Source organism: Amblyomma americanum, chromosome 2, assembly GCF_052857255.1.
Source record: "Amblyomma americanum isolate KBUSLIRL-KWMA chromosome 2, ASM5285725v1, whole genome shotgun sequence".
Lineage (NCBI taxonomy): Eukaryota > Metazoa > Arthropoda > Arachnida > Ixodida > Ixodidae > Amblyomma > Amblyomma americanum.
In genome coordinates, this window is record NC_135498.1 from 39,264,204 (window position 1) to 39,269,788 (window position 5,585).

Here is a 5,585-nt window from a genome sequence, read left to right on the forward strand (position 1 = left end):
GTATTTCGCGCGTTCAACTTTTCTGTAAATGATCCTTTTTTGAACCCGCGATTTCAAATCATGATCTTGCTTCTTAGAACATGTGCATGCGCGCGTGCGAGGGTGTCTATGCGTTTTAACGAAAATGTTGCATTTGGTGCGTCAACCGCAAATTCGGGATAAAGACCACATCAGAGCTGAGGAACCGCATCCTCTGTTCTAGCTGAACGATCATATGCAATGATGGGCGTGGGCATAGCGTGTGGACATGAATCCAACAAACTTCCAGAAGGCTTAAGAACCTTTGGTGTCTAGAGCCTTGCATTTAAGGTCGACTTCTTAGAAGCCAAAGGGGATAGGTTCTTGCGAGGAAGCGAGGACTGGTGTCGCTGGCTTCGCCTAAGTATGGAAGGATTCCTCTCTCGGGTATTATTCAAATACCTGAGGAAGTGAGCTGATACATGAAATACAAGAAAAATGTCGCCTGCTACGAAGCAGTCACGAGTTTTGCTGTTTTATTTTAAGAGGGTCAAGGCAAAATACTTTTGATGTTTACTAGAGTTGGTCCGGAAAAATGTGACTAGGGCCCACCTAGAACTTTGTTTGAATACACAGTCCGCTCTCCCCTTCCTTTCCCCACCTACTCAATGTCCTGTTTTCGGGGCTATTCAACTAATCTCCGAAAACCAACAATTTGAAAACGAAAACCAAAGAAAAAAACTTCAATTTAAAAGGAATCTGACCCACTTCATCCAAAAAAACAGAGAGGGAGGGTTCCGTGATATTTGGGTGGTGTCGCCTTTCACTTCCGTGAATGGCCACCCCCTTCTCTTCATCTACTAAAGCTTTTCTCTAACCCCGTTTCGAGAGCACCCGACTCCCGCTTCGAGAAAAAAAACAAGCAGAATTGCTGGAACGAAGCCATGACTGAATGCAAGCGGCCGCAGCTAGAAAACACGTACACTGGGCTTCTCTTGTTCCAGAAAGAGCCCGCGAACTTGCAGTGGAGGCGGGCTTGTCAACCTGAGATGACGGGACGCGGTTTCTCCTCATCATGATCTTTTAGCAGCGAACTACAAACATGTTTACAGAGATTAGCTTCCGTTACTCTTTTCACTTGGCAAATGTATCCGCCTACGTTGTGAAGGAACACGTTTTTTTTTTTTCCTTTTAACCTCTCCGATATCAGAGCTGGAACTACCGGGCTGCGAAACGGGAGAAAGACTCATGGAAATATTTAGTATGCTCCGGATGCACGCCACTATCAAGGACTTTTCTGTAAACAATACCTCCTAAGGTTGCTTGGCTCATCTCTCGCTTTTCATAGAATTTTTTTTAACATGCTGGTCTTTTAGTGAGGGTTCATGCGGGATAAAGGAAATGGCAGAGTGGAACTATCGATGTGGCATGAATTTTTCTGCGTTATACTTCAACTTCTTTTGAAGCAGTGCGAGCCTCAGCTTTTAGTGAACATTCAATACTTCTCTCGCCTGAGAAGCTTTGGCTTAATCGCTTAATGAACAGTTCTTTAAATTCAGTTTATTCATGCACGGATAATAATACAGTTACATTGTACTTGCCCGAACGCACCGGAAATGTTTCACTGTAATATAAGAAGTAGCGGCTAAGAAAGAGGACAAGAGATTTTGGCATGTTTTCTATATTCAGCATTTACTGCCACAATCAAGAAACCGTGTGTTGTTCCCGTTTGCCGACCTTTGATTCCTATATGGTGTAATAATTCCCCTCTGAAATATGCCCTCCCCTTTCTCAGCTACAAATACATCGCTGGCTTTCATAACCTGAGCATTAGATCATGCACTTTTTACGTAGAGATATAACTGTCACTAAGCGCTGTCCACTAGGCAGTTGTCACGAGGCAATAGTCACTAAGGCTCAACAAGTCCACAAGGAATGTCGCATTATTTGTACCTCTTGTAGATTTATCGGTTAGGGTTCATTTGTCTCCCATCTCCTGCAGCGAATGTGCGCTTAGACAACAGCACAGGATGCCCTGTTCTTTGAGAAAAAAAATGTAAGCTCTCAATATAACCACGCTTCCTCTTACATCTATTTGCCTTTCGATGTTAACATTTCCTTAGTATAGTAGGTCTCACTAGGGAACTGTGTTAACTAAAAGGACGGCAAATTATTCTTAGAGAATCAAGCGTATCCGGCCTGCGCGATAAAGTTCGTCACTAAGCATCACACATAGAAACAAACTTACCCTACTACATGCACCCTACCACGCGGCAAAACTTAGCCCTTCTCCAAGAAGAGACAAGTTTCACAGTGTAGATGCATGGGTAACGAAATGATAGGAGAAGAAATCCCGGAAACAGGGGGGATGGAGGCGAGCAGGAAGCGGACACGGTATAGGTCCTAGAGTCAAGTGATAAGAGACTCGTGCGACTGTGGGAAACTGCCGGCGATTGTATGCAAACGTTATACGTGTATCTGTATGCACTCTTGAGCAAGTGCCGCCCCAAGCAATTACGCACACAAAGAAAGACGCTTCTTAAATGCGAAATGAAAAAGGCCTTTGGAACGCTATGGACCTCAAGAACTCTTTGTTCACGATTCTGTAAGGGTGACTCATTCCTGCAAATGAACGTTTTCGCCACACCTTCCTCGCACATTCTGTATGCAGGAGGACGGTCACACCTGTTGATGGACCTTTATTTTACTTCATTATTTTACAATGTACTTGCAACAGCCGTCGCCTGAGCGTTGTAACTGTCATCGCCATCACCGTCTACATATTGGCATCAATGAATGACATGACACGGTCCGATGCATTGCAGTCGGCTCTTAGACGGAACGCTGTCTGGTCAGGTTGCAGTGTATTTAAAAAAAAAAGCATGTAACGGTTCCTAACCAAATGCGATGTAAAACAGTTGACGTTTCGAATTCTATACAGAACTTTTGTTCACAGTAAAACTTTCTTAGATCAGATATTTTATTCTCAAACAACAAATTTTCAAGGCTACGTAAGCTGGCTTTGCTCAGAATGCTGTACTGAAAACTAACCCGAGGTTGCGTTTTGCCTGATTCCTAGCTATCCTTCTACGTTCCCTCAATTTTGTAATGCCTTCATTTCCTACATTACGGCAGCAAAGTTTGAACTAATTCCATAATGTGCTTGCAATTATCATCCTTTTAATTAACATGAACAACACCCTTCGACAGCTGTAAAGGAGTCCGTCAACTGAGAATAAAAAGGCACAAATAAACGATTGTAGACCAAAGGCAAGCTAAAAGCAGTGTTATCAGAGTTGCCCGATAACAGGAAAGTGCACGCTAAAATAGAGCTATACAGGACGAAAAACACCTTTATAATACTAAAAAAGAAATTAACGTGTGCTGTACACTGCCTTTAGATGTTCATTTCATTGACATGAGTAGTAACGCAGACAGTTAAGTCCCAAGCTCGCATAAAGTGCGGAACTGAGAATAAAAAATTCATAAAGCAGAACGCGCAGGATTTTCATGTGTGAATGGAGTACCATAATAAGTGCGGTGACAGACCTTAACGGCGCCTAGCTCATGCAGGTGCAGTCATGCATTAATACACAGCAGTATGCAAGTGTGCGCACGGGAGGCAACAAAAGCTGCCCGCAGTTTCTTTCATCCGAAAACGGCTTAAAACTGGTGCAGCCGAAGGAAGCAGTGAACTAAAAGGGAATCAAGAAGTGTTGAAAAAAGAACTGTCCAGTCTCTACCATGAACCGTCGTGTCACGATGACTAGACAATTACCGAGTGCTGCATCTTGCAGGATTTCTGCTTCCTACTCATTCTCCTCCATCTTTCCCAATGGCCAGCATCACCTGAGACACGTGCAGTACTGTTTTCTGGCAATCAGGCCTGACGTCACAGGTGACAGCTACCCATCAGCGTCAGTAATTTAAGCAATGTAATAAAAAAATTGAAATTACAATGCACATTGTGTGTGCCATCTAGCTGAGAGTTCGCGTTCAATCGAGACTGGCGTGTAATTATAATGTCTCATGTCCTGTTGTCTTAATAAAATGTCGAGTCAATCATGTAGCTCTAAAAGGTAAATAGCGATGTTCACCGTTAATTTCTGTGAGGAATTTGTCACTAGCACACATGAGCACAAATTTTGTTCGGTCGCGTTTTTTGAACTAGAAAAGCAGCCTTACATGCACGAGGCACCTTCCCAGTTATTGACTGAAATTTTACACAACTGAGTGTTGATAAACGGCTACTACGAGCTGGCAATTCTGGTATAAAGTGGCAACTTAAAGCGGGACCCAATTACTTTGCTTCATATATTTGGGTAGGCTTCTCAGACTGACGATATTTTACGTAGTCCAAGGTTTCGTTGCCCTGCAACGATGTTTAGCAGCCACGGGGAACTTAGCGAACGGTTCAGTGAAACGCCGCGTTGTAGCGATATTCTGGATGCTGATACCCCGGAATCTTTTACTTATCCACATACACACACAAGACACATACGATGACATGCCACTGTGTGTCATTTTTTCGTGGCCGACAGTGCCTGAAAACATATATCAGAGAGGGCAAGGAAATGAATGAACTGATTTTTAAACAGGATTTCGAATGTTCAAAAAACCGCTTCGGCCTCTTCACGGTATGATATTGACGCCCGTGGGTCGAAGCGAACGTGAGCGACGGCTTTCTTGCGCTCTTTCGTGCTGTTTTGTTCAGGGGGCGAAGGTCGCTATTTTGAACGCTTGGTGATCGTCCTAGCGAGCACTCTCGGTTTCTTAAAATGCGAATCTTCGAAAGCTTCAGAAAACAGCTTTACGAAATTAGTTGTGGTGAGAGTTAGCCTAGATATAGTTCACCCATGATGCATTCAGGCATCAGATAACTTCAGCAATTCCCTTGGAGCTCTGCCAAGTGTGTGGAGTAAATGCCCCTCTTGGGGGCGTTATCGCTAAAGGCAAACAAAAAAAAACACTGCCGTTTAGCCTTAAGGCTTCCAAAACAGATCAGTGGTCATTTGAGCATGGGAGATACAACCTATCTCAAAACGGCGGCATTTTTAATTTAGACATTTCAGCGAGCCATTTCCCACTGCTCTGAGTTGTGTACTCATGTAAACACTACCGAGTCCCGAGCTTTGTGATACTATCGAGTGGAAGAAACCAGGTTTGAACATGGGCTGCCCATTTTTTAAGGGCTGTCTAAGTCTTCGTAAAGTTGGACGTGTTTGAGGTTAACACGTTTTCTTATTTTTCAATCTGTATTTCTCTTAGAAACAATGAAAAATGATGCCCCTCCTCGGCTAAGTGTTATTCCGATTCACTTAGCTCATATTGTGTTTCTGCGCCATGTGGTTCTTAGCTGTGGGTTATGCAGCACAAGTATAGTTTTTAGATTTTTCTAGTTTCTATAGTTTTCCATTCACATCTATAATGACTTCACCGTGTGGAAAGGCAACTATATATATTGTCATATTGGCACTGCTGTTCCACTTAAGTAGATCCACTTGCTTGGAACACTGAGTGCGCCAGCACAAAGTTGACCGAGGTATTATCAACCAAGGGAAAGCGTCGTTTCATGGACAGAGTTGCAGTTGGGCTCAGCCCTGCCCTGTAGTACTCAAGCATTAGTG